Source organism: Rosa rugosa, chromosome 2 (genome assembly GCF_958449725.1).
Source record: "Rosa rugosa chromosome 2, drRosRugo1.1, whole genome shotgun sequence".
NCBI lineage: Eukaryota > Viridiplantae > Streptophyta > Magnoliopsida > Rosales > Rosaceae > Rosa > Rosa rugosa.
The window spans coordinates 52,673,683-52,689,756 of NC_084821.1; positions in this window are offsets into that span (position 1 = coordinate 52,673,683).

The window sequence follows — 16,074 nt, forward strand, 5'->3', positions numbered from 1 at the left end:
GGATTGGGACAAGAGTTATGAACGACAGATATTAGTTGACTTGGAATGGGGAATAGTGAGGATGAGATGATTGAGAATCCGAGTGACAATGAAGAGGAAGATGCAGTAGTCGGTGAAGATGTGGTAGTTGATGATGAGAATGCAGTGGTATCTCCCTCAAGCTCGAGTTCAGAAGAAGCACGAAATAGGAGGCCACCGATTTGGATGGATGACTACGTAAGTGGAGAAGGGATTTCAGAAGGAGAAGTTGATGTGAACCTTTTAAACTTTGCTTTATTCACAAATGCAGATCCTGTGAGTTTTGAAGAGGCCGTGGGAAGCGAAGATTGGAGGAAAGCAATGGAGACCGAGATCAAATCCATAGAGAAAAATGAAACATGGGTTCTCACTGATTTACCTGAAGGAGCGAAGCGGATTGGAGTCAAATGGGTCTACAAGACAAAGCTGAATGAACATGGTGAGGTGGAGAAGTTTAAAGCTCGGTTGGTTGCCAAAGGTTACGTGCAAGAGTATGGGATCGATTATTCTGAAGTATTTGCACCAGTGGCTCGGATGGACACAGTGAGAATCATTCTTGCTCTCGCTGCTCACAAGAGTTGGAAGGTGTATCAACTTGATGTCAAATCAGCATTCTTGCATGGTGAATTGATGGAGGATGTGTATGTCGAGCAGCCGAAAGGTTTTGAGAAGAAGGAGGAGCTCAACAAAGTTTATAAGCTAAGAAAAGCCTTATATGGACTAAAACAAGCCCCTCGAGCTTGGTTTAGTCGCATTGAGGCCTATTTCTTAAGGGAGGGATTTGAGAAATGTCCTAGTGAGCAGACACTTTTTGTCAAGACAAACACCCAAGGTAAACTGTTGATCGTAAGTTTGTATGTTGATGATTTAATTTACACTGGGAATGATGATGCAATGATGAGGGAGTTCAAGGATTCAATGATGAAGGAGTTTGACATGTCAGACTTAGGGAAAATGAGATACTTTCTCGGATTAGAAGTACAACAATTGCAGGATGGGATCTTTATCAGCCAAAAGAAGTATGCAATGGATGTGCTTAGGAGGTTTGGGATGGAAAAGAGCAATCCAGTACTGAATCCTATAGTTCCAGGGTTCAAGATTTCAAAAGATGAGAGCGGGATTGAAGTTGATGGCACCTTCTATAAGCAGCTTGTTGGAAGTTTAATGTACTTAACTTCTACTCGTCCAGACTTGATGTATGCAGTAAGTTTGATTGCTAGATATATGTCTCAACCAACAGAACTTCATCTTATGGCTGCAAAAAGGGTGTTAAGATATGTGAAAGGGACTGTTGACTTTGGTATTCTGTATAAGAAGGAGGCAAGTGATGTTTTGACAGCGTACACCGATAGTGATTATGCAGGGTGTTTGGAGGACAGGAAGAGCACTTCGGGGTATGCATTTATGATGAGCTCGGGGGCAGTGGCTTGGTCATCTAAGAAGCAACCGATTGTAACGTTATCTACAACGGAGGCTGAGTTTGTGGCTGCTGCAGCGTGTGCTTGTCAAGCAATATGGATGAAAAGGGTACTTAAAATGCTTGGCTGTGAAGGTAATGAGTGTACAACTATTTTCTGTGACAATAGCTCAACAATCAAATTGTCCAAAAATCCAGTAATGCATGGAAGAAGCAAGCATATTGGAGTACGGTTTCATTTCTTAAGAGATTTGTCCAAGGAAGGAGTGGTGCAGCTAGTTCATTGTGGTTCACAGGAGCAAATTGCTGATGTTCTGACGAAGCCATTAAAACTGGAGCAGTTTCAAAAGCTTCGAGGTCTCTTGGGAGTGTGTGAGTCACCAAAGTAAACTAAGTTATGCAGCTTAGTTTAAGGGAGGGTATGATAGAGTTGGATAGAACATGCAGACAAGACTTGTCTTGGAGGACGGACATTGGCATGCTTTGTCTTTTGTACTTGGGTGAGAGCACGAGCTGTCTCCTTTTGATGTAGTGCACGGGTTGTCCCCTCATGTGCTATTGTAGTGCTCATATCTTTATCATTTGTTACGTAGGTTTCCTTGTTAGAATTGTCTCTTTCTGTTAAAGTTGTAAAGGCTATAAAGCCATGCTCTTTGCTTTGAATTAATCAAGTCATTCAAGTCCAGTTTTGTTGTGTTCTTGCTCACATTCTTCTTGTGTTCAAAAGTTCTTAACAGACCCAAGGCGGTGGCCCGCATAGATTAGTCTAGGCGGTGGCTAATTGCCTCGATTAGTCTAAGCGGCGTCTAGGCATGTCGGGTTTTAAAAAAAAGTGTTCAGAATATTTTAATTTTGGTTCAAGTACTTAAATAAAAACTTTTTATGGGCAAGAACTCATGGTATGCTTAACTATTTCTCCAGTTTTTCAATAAATCACTGCTAATTATAGTTTTTATTCTAATTAAACAATTAACAAATTACATATAAGTTATTGACAAAAGATGATTTAACAAATACACCCTTTAAAGATGTTGGCTTTGCTTATAGGGTGCTTAATGTGTCTTCTGCTTATCATACTGAGTTGCTTGCTATTAAATCTGGGTTGGAGATCATCCAGGCACTTGGTATAACAAATGTTGCTTTAATGAGTGATTGTTTAGAGGCTGTGACATCAGATGACCAAGATTTTTCTCCTTTGGGAACTATTGTTGAAGAAATTAAAGGTTTGTTAGGTGAATTGCATTCTATAGGTGTTCATCATACTTATAGAACTGCTAACCATGTTGCTCATAGATTAGCAGGTTTTGGTTTTGATTCAGACATTCATATGGAATGGTTCTTTCAAGCTCCAGAGTTTGTTCTGGATGCCCTACAGTACGATTGTAATCGTATAAATCATTAACACAATTTCATCTTTACTTCAAAAAAAAAAAAAATACACCCTTTAAAGATTGAATTAAACATATAAGTACTAAATCTTACAAATAAAGATAATCTGCTCTCTACTTGCCACATGTTATGAGTTAATTTATTTTTTTACCCTTAACTATTTATTTTGATTTCTAATCCCTTTATAAGGATTAAATCTTACAAATAAGCAAGGTTTTAAATTTCTCCGAAACTGCCAAAATTTCGGTCGAAATTTCCGTAATTTTGAAGTACCGAAACGAAATTCATATGCTATATCATTTCCGTCAGAAGTTTCCCGAAATTTTCCGAAATTTTCCGTACATTTCCACGAAATTCTTAATTTCCGAAATATCTACACACAATATATATTTAAAAATTCACACCGAAATTTTGTCCGAAATTTCTCTAAAATTTCTGTTACATTTTTTTGTCACCTACAATGAATTTTTACTTCACACTTTTATAGAGAAAATATGAAATTTTGATTTTATTTTTTATTTTTTTTGCAATCAAGTTGAATACAACAAAAAACTTTTTTGTTTTTATCTGCAGCTACAAAGTTGAATGCTCCAACCATAACATGATTTCCTTTGTGCTTCGTCTCAAATATTGTATGCTTTCATACACTGTAACATCATATTAGGTAATTCCACAATATCCGATATATGGATTGCATGTGGAAAGGGAACAACACGTACACATACAATAACCATGTGATGAAGTACGAAAATCATTTCCAAAATTCATGTACTTGGGAGCAGTATTGTATGATACTAAATGAAAGCAGTTCAACCAGCTAGATCGAACCACATCGTAGTAGCTTTTATATTCCTTTTGTTGTACTCATTCATTTTCATTCACGAGGTTTTGGTCTTACGTGCCCCGCCCCACCCCCTTGTAATTTTCTAATTATTAAAAAAAGTAAATCATATTTACATTATCAATATACAACACATTATCAATACACATAGATAAAAACACTAGTTTAGCAATCTCGTCCATATAAAATATCATAATTCTATTATAAATGTATAATTTTAGAGATGTTACATTGTAAATAAGTTTATTATAGGTTAGTTTAGTCTATGTAAAAGTTTCATTCAAAAATATCATTTTATAAATGCAATTAATTTGATTTCTTTATTTTTAACCGAAATTTCCACCGAAATCAAAACTTTCTCTGAAATTTCCTTAAATTTGAAGTACCGAAATCGAAACCGAAACTGAAATTTGAAACCTTGCAAATAAGGACAACCTGCTCTCCACTTGCCATATGTCATGAGTTAATTTACTTTTTTACATTTAATTACTTCTTTTGACTTCTAATCTCTTTATGTTACTTTTTTTTTCTTCTGAGAATAATCTCTTTATGTTACTTTGTTGCCATGTGTCAATAAGACATTTACAATTCTAACCTTCATGCATGGATAACTAAATCTTAATTATTTTCTTTAATACAAACTCTTTTTTGTTCAAATCCTACTGCTTGCTACTGTACTTGTACTCGTGTTCTGCAACTACACTCGTCATCGCCTAATCCTGCTACTGCACTCGTCCAATCCTGCTACTGCACTCGCTGCATTCATACTCGTCAAGTTCTGCTACTGCACTTGTACTCATATTCTGCTACTGCACTCATCATCGCCTAATCCTGCTACTGCACTCGCTGCACTCATACTCGTCAAGTTCTGCTACTCCACTTGTACTCGTATTCTGCTACTGCACTCGTCATCGCCTAATCCTGCTACTGTACTCGTCCGATCCTGCTATTGCACTCGCTGCACTCATACTCGTCCAGTTCTACTACTGCACTTGTACTCGTGTTCTGCTACTGCACTCGTCATCGCCTAATCCTGCTACTTCACTCGTCCGATCCTACTACTGCACTCGCTGCAATCATGCTCATCCAGACCAATTAGAGAATCAAGACATGCAGATTTGTGTCTATCTTGATGATCCTATGCATATGAGTGAAAACTAAGCATACTTGCTCTAGAGACATCTTGCTCTAGGTGTAAGAACCCAATTGGACATATCATCTAATAATAAAGTTTACACAATAATAATATGTGATGTCTTTTCAATTAAATCAAAGGATCATATATGCAGTAAATCAGTGGCTATAATGTTGTGATTGATGTTATAGATTATGAGCCTAATAATATGTCTTAAAGGATATGAAATCAAGTGACTTAACCACTAAGGAGGTGCATATGGTAAGTGATAAATTCTCTTTGATGGGTGGGTTCTATCACATGGCACCTATATAAGTCAAGGTCCCTGTTCTCCCAATTCTACCGGTTCACAAGTAATCTCGCCCCATTGAGAGATAGAACAAATCACTGTTGGAGAGAACAGAAGACTTTGTCTTACCGAATCCTTGCTTGAAGACGATGGACTCCATAGGTATTCATTCTATCTATGAACATTTATACTCATTCAAAATGTTTTGTACTTGTATCTCTATCTCTATGCAGATTATGACATGTTCATATTTATTTTTATGATCTGACAAGTGGTATCAGAGCCACTCTGCATATATAGAGATCGGTTGAAGTTTTGGTTGTTCCTTAAAAAGAAAAATGATGTGTCTCTCTCTGTCTCTATATCTCATTTGGGTTTTTTGTATAAACAAAACAATAGGGAAATTTGGAATAAAGTAAATTACAATAAAATAAAATGGGGCCTGGTTTTTTCTTTATTTCAAACGGTGCGTTTTGTTTCATAGGAATCAATATGAATCATCCTCATTCTTCCGCTGCACATATGGGTTTTCACAAACCCAGTTTTGGGGGTTTTTCTTTTGGGTGTTCATGCTTCTTATTTACTCAAATCAAGCAATGAGTTTACATCCTCTTATCACATGCGAGCCCATATCATGTCCATTTTGTTGTTTCCATGCTTATACCCATCCATACTTCATGCTTCTATCATCAAATTTAAGGATCGAAATTCATTGAGGTTAGCATTTATTTTCTTTCCAATTAATGTCTCGATTGTGTGGTTGGATATAATCAGAAATTGTATGTATGTATTATACTTCAATTTGCAGGAACAAAATGCTCAGGTATTGGTATGCAGTTTGGCAATTTTTGCTAAGTTAATTAAGTTTCATTCTTGCATATCAGAGTATATGAATGCGTAGAACATATAATTGCAGAATTATTCATTATGAGTATTTTTCTGGGCTAGATGGCAATTCAGCATCCAACATATGTTTATATATATATATTTTTTGCAATATATGTTTTTTGTTTGAGGTCTTATTTAAGTTAAAGTTTTTAATCGAAACCTTCACGCTTAAATATACACTTCATAAGACTCAAACAAAACATTGGTCTAGTTCTGAGATACCCCATAATGATTTTTTCTTGCCATACAAGTGTTAAAATTGTTCAGGTTTTTCTCAGTTCATGGTTATAATATTAGACCAAAATTGTGACCTTAAAATGTGATATATGGATATTATCTTGCCATACAGGTGTTAATTAAGTATATCGTAGTTTAAGTCAGCACATCAAAGGAATTTAGAGCACGTACATAAAGAAATCTTATCATCTTGCTCACATGCGTTGATAAAATTTATCAAGTTTCGTGTTCTATAAAGCTTGTGGTGTGATAAAGAACTCAAGGCACTAATAAATTTCTTGCTCACATGTGTTATTTAATAGTGCAACTAAAGATTGGGGTTATTTGAACAATTTTTTTGTGCTCTCTGAATTGTTCTTTTGTTCATTGTATGACATGTTTAGGATAATTTTCTTAAGGCCTATTACATGTTTTACTTTACAGTTTCTTCTGCGCTTATGACACCCATAGAAATTTTGAGTGCAACCAACTTTAAGGGCTGGAAGCATGATGTAATGATAAACCTAGGAATTATGGATATCGATTTAGCCTTAAGGGAGGATCAACCTGTGATTACTCCAACCAGTACTAATGCTCAGAAGGAGAAAGCTGAAAAATGGGAGAGATCCAACAGGGTGGCGTTGTTGTTCATGAAAAAGTACATGAATGAGACTGTTCGAGGTAGCATTGCAGAAACTAATGATGCCAAAGCTTATCTGGCAGCCATAGGACAGAAGTTTCAGGAATCCTCAAAGGCAGAAACAGGAAACCTGATGATGGCACTGTCTAAGGCGCAGTTTGAAGGAGAAGGAAGCGTTAGGGCGCATATTATGAAGCTGATTGACCTGAGCAAGAAATTTTCAGCCCTAGCAATTCCTATTCTTGATCCTTTCCTTGTCCATTTTGCTCTTGAATCCCTTCCAGATGCCTATAGCCAACTGAAGGTCAGCTATAATACTCAGAAAGAGAAGTGGAACGTAGATGAGCTTATTGCCCACTCTGTGCAAGAAGAAGCTAGGCTGAAAAAGGAAAAGAAGAAATCTGTCCTTTTGGTTACCCAGTCAGGGATGAATAAAGGGAAGGCTGTTGGATCCTACAAACGCCCACCTCATCATGCCAAGAGTGCTTCTCCAAAGCAGAACTCCTCTTCATCCAAAGGATCTCAGAACCTTAAGCCAAAACAAACAACAATTTTCAAATGCTTCTTTTGCAAAAATTCTGGTCACATGAAGAAAAATTGTGCTAAGTATAAGTCGTGGCTAGAAAAGAAGGGTACGTATCGTGTTTTTACTATCCTAGGTCCTTGTCTAGGTTCAGCTCATGTTTTTACAATAATTGAGTCAAATCTTATTTCTGTTCCTTCAAATTCCTGGTGGTATGACACCGGTTCTCCTATCCACATCTGAAATTCCTTGCGGGGCTTTGTAAACCGGAGAACTCCAAGTAGAGATGAAGTCAAAGTTTTCGTAGGGAATGGAGTCAAAGTTGCTGTTGAAGCCATAGGAACTGTTCACCTTAAGTTAGAATCTGGTTTTGTGTTGATTTTAAAGGATGTTTTGTTTATTCCTTCAATGAGAAGGATTTAATTTCCCCTGTCAAACTTGTTAAGGATGGTTTCAATTTTACTGTTTCTAAAGAAATAAAGTTTTTCCTTAATTCAAATTGTGTTGGTAGTGCTTATCTTCAAGATGACATGTGGCGTCTGAGGTGTTCTTATTCTATTGATTCTTATCTCATAGAGCAATCTATAGGTTCCAAAAGAGTCTTAATTAATGAAAATTCCTCTTTTCTATGGCATAAACGTCTTGGACACATATCCAAAAGACGTCTTCAACAGCTTGTTAAGTCTGGAATACTTCCAGCCTTAGATTTTTCTGATATGGCAATCTGTGTTGATTGCATAAAAGGCAAAATGACAAACTCTAGGAAGTTAGGTTCCACACGTAGTTCTAATCTTCTAGAACTTGTCCATTCAGATATTTGTGGTCCTTTTAATGTCAATACCATCTGTGGCAAAAAGTATTTTATAACCTTCATTGATGATTTTTCACGGTATTGCCATATCTACCTACTTTCTGAAAAATCTCAAAGTCTCGAAGCATTTAAAATTTACAAACTTGAAGTTGAAAAACAGTTGGAGAAATCCATTAAAATGGTTTGATCCAACAGAGGAGGAGAATACTATGGCAAATATGATGAGGCAGGACAACATAAGGGTCCGTTTGCGAAATATTTGGAGGAATGTGGAATCATTGCACAATACACAACACCAGGTACACCAGAACAGAATGGGGTTGCAGAACGTAGAAATCGTACGTTGTTAAACATGGTCCGAAGCATGATCAGCAGAAGCAGTTTACCAATTTTTTTGTGGGGTGAAGCACTCAAGACTGCGAATTATATTTCTAACCTTGTACCTAGCAAAGCCGTTGATAAAACACCATTTGAAATCTAGAATGGTCGAAAACCGAGTCTTATGCATTTTCGTACCTGGGGATGTCCAGCAGAGGCTCGTCCTTACAATCCAGAAGAGAAAAAGCTAGATCCAAGAACCATTACTTGCCATTTTATTGGCTATCCTGATAAATCTAAAGGTTTTAAGTTTTATTGTCCTAGTCACTCCACTAGGATAATTGAAACTAATAAAGCCAAGTTTCTTGAGACTAATATGCCATCTACTGTTCAGGATTTTATTTTGGAGGAAGAGGGTGAAGAAGCTATTCAAAATCCAGTAGCAAATGCTCCAGCCATTCCAGCCATAGTATACCCTTTAGTACTAGAAGATCCTCCTGTTCTTGATAATCAGATTGTTGAGAATCCCATTGATTTCGAACACCAAGATCTTCCTCCTAATCAAGCAGCCATAGCACAACCAGAAGCTGTTCCAATAAGGAGGTCTGAAAGAGTTCGTAAGTCTGCAATTTCAGATGATTATGTGCTATTTCTTCAAGAAGTAGAACCTGAAAAGTTTAGTACCTATCTTCAAGAGGTCGATTTTGATATCGGCGAAGAGAATGATCCAATCACTTATAACCAAGCCACATCAATAGTTCCCAATCAGCTTTATGGACAGAAGCAATGCATGCAGAGTTAGAGTCCATGAGAGATAATCAAGTGTGGGAGCTAGTTGAATCAGCCCCAAATGTCAAGCCAATTGGGTGCAAGTGGGTCTTCAAAACAAAGAAGAACTCAGATGGAAGAATAGAAAGGTATAAAGCCAGGTTGGTGGCAAAGGGTTTTACTCAAAGAGAAGGAATAGACTACCATGAAACTTTTTCACCGGTTTCAACCAAAGATGCATTTCGGATGATTATGGCATTAGTAGCTCATTATGATATGGAGCTACATCAGATGGATGTTAAGACAGCTTTCCTTAACGGAGAGTTGGAAGAAGAAATCTATATGAAGCAGCCACAAGGTTTTCAGGAACAAGGAAGTGAGCACATGGTTTGTAGGCTCAAAATGTCAATTTATGGCTTAAAGCAAGCTTCAAGGCAGTGGTACTTGAAGTTTGATTCAGTTGTAACTGAAAATGGTTTTGTGGAGAATCCTCTAGATGAATGCATTTATTTTAAGGTTTGTGGGAGCTGGTTCATTGTCTTGATACTGTATGTTGACGACATTTTATTGGCTAGTACAAATATGAAACTGCTTTTAGAGATTAAAGCATTCTTATCCAGTGTCTTTTGAGATGAAGGACTTAGGGGAAGCATCTTTTGTGTTGGGAATCAAAATCACAAGAGATAGAAAACGGGGCCTGCTGGGAATTTCTCAAGAGAGTTACATAGACAAAGTGCTGAGGCGTTTTTCTATGGAAAATTGTGCTGGTGGAGATTTACCTATGAGCAGAGGTGACAAATTCAATAAGTCACAGTGTCCGAAGAATGATTTTGAGAAGAATGCCATGAAGAACAAGCCGTATGCTTCACTCGTAGGAAGTTTGATGTATGCCCAAGTTTGTACTCGCCTGGATATAGCTTTTGCTGTTAGTATGCTTGGTAGGTATCAAGTTAATCCAGGAGAGATTCATTGGACAGCGGGCAAGAAAGTTTTGAGATACCTGAAGAAAACTAGAGATTACAAGTTAGTGTACAGGAAAGGTGAATCATTAGATGTGGTTGGGTATTCTGACTCAGATCATGCAGGTGATAAGGATGACTTGAAGTCTACTTCTGGTTTTGTTTTCCTCATGGCTGGTGGAGCAATATCATGGAGTAGTTCAAAGCAAACTGAGGCTACCTTATCTACCATGCAATATGAATTTATTGCATTGAGTCATGCCACTACTCATGCAGTTTGGTTAAGAGATCTTATTTGCTACACTCAGGTTGTTCCAACTATAGAAAGACCGATGCCTATCTATTGCGACAACTCTGCTGCAGTTTTCTTTGCAAAGAATAACAAGAGGTCTTCTAGCTCAAAACAAATAGAACTGAAATTTCTTCATGTAAGGAAGAAAACTGAAGAGCTAAAGGTGGTTGTTGAAGACATCAGGACAACAGAAATGATTGTTGATCCCCTCACCAAACCTATGTCAGTTTCAGTATTTAACAAGCATGTTAAAAATATGGGATTAGTTGATAGCTATAATTCCATAGGATAGTGGGAGCATATCTCCAAATGTTTGTCTGTTTGTTTCCTTTTGTCTGCAGATTTGGTTTATATTGATTGCTGCAATTTGATACAATTGGTTGTTTCTCATTAATATTGGAATGTATTGTCACTTCTGCAATTGTTAAAAGATTATTTGATTGCTAGTATATGACAATTTATTGCTGCAGCTCAAGTCTTGAATAGCTATTTGAAAGATCATTGTCTTCAAGTATTTGATCACAATGAATTGAAATGTGTTTTCATTCTGGAAACACATTAGCTTTTTGGAAGCATAAAGGGCTTTTCTACAAAGCCATAAGGTGAGACCATGATATGAGACGTTAAGTAATCACATTCAGTTGCTCTATATCAAATATTTTCATATCTTGTGGTGGCTCATGTGAATACAAGTGCTTATGCTATGGACATAAGGTGCTATGCAAATTGTTGCATAAGATTTCTTATGATCTGGTTTGAGTGGTTGTGTTTGACAGAGTCTTGAAGTTAGGTTATACTGTATGTATTGTCCATGTCGACTAAAGATTGGTTTAATTTGGTTTTGGATTGATATCTTTATTGTGTATTATATGATAGTCCAAGTGGGAGAATGTAAGAACCCAATTGGACATATCATCTAATAATAAAGTTTACACAATAATAATATGTGATGTCTTTTCAATTAAATCAAAGGATCATATATGCAGTAAATCAGTGGCTATAATGTTGTGATTGATGTTATAGATTATGAGCCTAATAATATGTCTTAAAGGATATGAAATCAAGTGACTTAACCACTAAGGAGGTGCATATGGTAAGTGATAAATTCTCTTTGATGGGTGGGTTCTATCACATGGCACCTATATAAGTCAAGGTCCCTGTTCTCCCAATTCTACCGGTTCACAAGTAATCTCGCCCCATTGAGAGATAGAACAAATCACTGTTGGAGAGAACAGAAGACTTTGTCTTACCGAATCCTTGCTTGAAGACGATGGACTCCATAGGTATTCATTCTATCTATGAACATTTATACTCATTCAAAATGTTTTGTACTTGTATCTCTATCTCTATGCAGATTATGACATGTTCATATTTATTTTTATGATCTGACACTAGGTAGTGAATAAATGACAAAATGGCTCTGAATATCACCCACATTCTTAAATATGTAGCGGAGCATGTATAAATCAATATGTAGTGGAGCACGTGCAAATCAATTTGTGGCTATGTGTGTTACTTGAGCATTGGCGGACAATTATAACGTGTAGCATTAGACAATGACAAGTATACCATACTGTGGCATTAGATAATGAGCTCATCTAAAGATAAATTATCATTTTTTTCCTTTTGCAAAATCATGGGTACGTGGTATGCATGTCCAATCATTCAAATCTCACTCCAAACTCTTCTTCCCAACCGCCTTCAAATCCGGCACCACCGGACCATACAAATTCCGAGGCTTGCCTTAATCACAACTCCCCTCAAAACCCACAAACTCTTCAATGCCTATAGTCAAACTCCACCAAACAAAAATACCCAATTGAACAACAACCAACCCTAGCTCACTGAAACCACAAATTTCACCAAATAAACTCAATCAAATCCCCCCAACAATACAACCCCATAGATTTTCTGGTTTCTTCCACCCCACAAATCCCTAAAGCCTATCCCATCCACAATAACACCATACCCACAAAGCCATCAATCCCATCACAACCAAAGATCCCAACTTTACATAAAAACCTTTACCAAGATCACAACTTTTCAGCAGAAATGAAAAACAATTAAACAAGAGAAATGAAGATAACACCCACCACAGAAACCTAGCACCTTAATTCATAATTGCAGGTGGAGTTAAGAAGAAGAGTTGGAATGTTTTGGAGCGTTGGTATTGGGTCAGTGGCATACGCGTAAATATTTCATTAAACTGAGCATTTTGGTCATTTTTTATTAAAATTGGGAGTCAGGCTTGCATTATTTGGTTTTTGGGCCTGAGCTCATGTCCTTATTTGTATAAATCTTTTTGAAAGTGGGTTTTTTGTGTTTACATCTTTGGTCATGTGCTACTATATTATTTTCTATTAGACAATTAGTTATATGTTTTAACTAAAAGTAAGCTAAAATAAAAATTCGCCTGGTAATAGAATTTTTCTTCTTGGGGCATATTTTTCACAAATTAAAAGATGAGCGTCACTTTAAGGACTTTGAAGTTTGAACTCTCCCATTTATATCACTTTAAGGACCCTGAACTGTCTGGCCTTGTTTGTTTCCCGGAAAATGGGCCTTGGGAAAGGAAAGTGTTTCCTTTCCTGTGTTTGGGATAGCCATTGGAAGGGAAACACTTTCCCAAATGAAGGGAAAAAGTGGAGGAAATCCATTCCCCCCCCCCCCCCCCCCCCCCCCCTCCGGATTCACTTTCCCATGGGAAAGGAAATTGATTCCTTTCCTTTCCCACCAACCAAACATAGCCTCTATGTTTCAGAAACTTTTCCCTCTCTTAGTCTTATGGACTTCTCCTGTGTCACCTTCGGAGTTCTTATGTTACTTTCGGATTCTACAAACAAAACGTGAATTTTGACTCTTATTTGACACATCACCTTCATGCCCTCTTGAGAACAAAAGGGAGTATAATTTTCTACTTAGTATTTGTCCTAAACGAATAGTTAATTTTCCATATATTTCTACCTCGCTCAAAATTTTCATACAATTTTTATTCACATCTATGATTCAATATTCATGAATATATATATATTGTTTCTAGGGGAAAAAAGAGCAACCCTAGCTCTAGTTTTCTACGAGCGCCGCACTCCTTAGTACTTGGATCCCGATCTAGGGAGTCTACCCTCGTCTGGTGGCACCCCATCGTCGGTGATGGCCTTCGGCCATGCTAATGGTGTGCGGGTTTGCTATCGGACGGGTGATCGATGGCTATTGCAAGTTTGAGTTCTCTGGGATCGATCATCGAGCTTGGAGGTTCCGGAGGAGATTTGGCGTCGGGTTTTGGATCGCAACTCTGAGACTATGGTGGTCGTAGGCATAGTGGTTTGGGATAAATTTGGTTTCCTCCAGTTTCAAACTTCATGGCGGCGTCATGGAGGTTTTGTCGACGGCTTGGGGTGTTGTGGATCCTCATCCGGTGAGATTTGGTTCATTTCGGTACACCTAGTTTCGCTCGGCCCTCTTGGAGTGTCGTCGAGGTGGTGCAACGCTGGGGCTGCAGGGATGGGTGCTGGTGGTCGTGGTGTTGCAGCTGTGCGTGGGTCTGCACTAGCAGAGGAGGTGTTGTCTGGACCTGAAATGGGCCTTTCCTGGTTGGACCTAGGGCTTGATCTTTCTTTTTGGGCTCTAAGGTTGCTTTTATGATTATGTTTTTACTTTTCAAATAACTCCATTGTTTTTGGGGAAGCTAGTGGGTTTTGGCCCAATTTAGGCTGGCTGGTTCATCGAGCATAAGTTTACATTGTTATGGTTCCTTTTTACACCAAGTCAATGAATCTCCTAGAGTACCACAATTGAGTGTATTGATGAAGGGAGATTCGAGGTAATTTTCTTTGTGTAATCTGAGAGATGTAGTAGTGTAGTCCCTTGAATAAGTGAGCGACAATGTACTAGTGGATGGTACACATTTTCCCTTACCTACTTGACCACTGATGTAGGATGCATTAGGGCTGGCAAATTCTACCGATCCAAACCAACCAACCGATTACCAGCCGAAACCAACAATGTTGGTAACCAACTTGTCGGTTACCGAGATATTGGTACGGTAGTACCGAACCAAACTCCAAATAATGGTACGGTACTGGTATTGATTTTCAGAAAAATACGGTATACCGTACCGTACCGTATATTATATATATTATTTATTTATTTAAATATATTTTATATCCATCGATCTGAGCCGTTGATCATTAATCAAGTCTTATTATAACCGTCGATTAGACTTTGAACTCTCCAAACCCTAAAGGGATAATACGACTACAGATGTAATCCAGTTCCCACTCTTTCCCTCAGCCGCTCTTTCCCTCGAGGCCTCGAAGGCTCGAACCTAGAAATCTCCGCCCTCTCTCTGCCACTCGTTTCGATTCAAACCCAGAAATCTCCGCCTCTCCGCCCTCTCGACCTCTCCTTTGAAGTTCTTTGCTGAGTCAAACCCAGAACTCTCCGCCTCTGGACCTCTCCTTTGAAGTTCGATTCATGTCCTACGGCGGTGAGTTTTCTCTTTGTTTAATTTTAGCTAGAAGCACTTGGATTCTTGATTGAGTCATGAATCGAATGTTATTCATCAGTTTCTCTTTCTTTACCAATTTCAATTTCAGTTTGGCGTTGGATTTCTGCTCCTTTTGTTGCTTTGTTTGTATGATTTTGACTCGGATTTCTGAAAATCAAATATAATTTCTCGCATATGGATTTGGTGAGATTCGATCTGTAGGTCTGGGCATTCATTGGTTTATCTGATTCATATGGATTAAGTTGGATGAGAGTTTATTGGGCATTCGATCTGTAGGTCTGGGCATTCATTCTTTACAAAATCCCTATTTCTGGATTGGTAGCAACATTGATCTTATTGCATGTTTTCAAGGCTATTTGCAATGGAGCAGTTTATCAGAATTGTAAAATTTCAATTCTCATTGCAAGGTTTTTTGATAACATTCATTTAAGTTTTTCTTGATGATTCAGCTTTGTGAGATTTTGTTTCTATCTTCTTGATTTCGCCCTGCATCTGGATTTTCCAGGATACTAAAGAAAGGGTACATCTGCTTTTACAAGTAAGGCTTCATTTCAGTTTCTGATTTCAAGTTGAGATGTGACTCCATGACGTTGTCTTCGTCCTGAGTACAAACACTGGTTGCCATCAGTCAGATACAGCTAGCCAAAGAGAAAGTTTGGTCCTGTCAAACTCTCATCCAACTTTCCACCTTGGGCAGACAATGAAGTTAGTAGTACTTGGATTATTGATGACCATGTACTATTTTTTTTATTGACATTCTACTCCTGACATTCTACTCCACCCACCTTCCTGGTCCAAATTACCATTGTCGTGAGGTAGGTTGATTGTTTATTGGTTACGGTCTTGATGAAATGTAGCGTATGGTAAGATGTGAACTAAGTTAAGTGACAAACTATATCTTAAATATGCAGGGCTCTAGACTTGCTAGGTTGCCTCCTCCAGAGACTGTATTTGAGCCTTGTGGCCTCCTCCAGAAATATGGCACACAAAGGTAAAATATGGCTTACCATTTTCAACAAAACTGAATTTGCAGAAACATCATATGAAGTGTGAATTTGCAGAA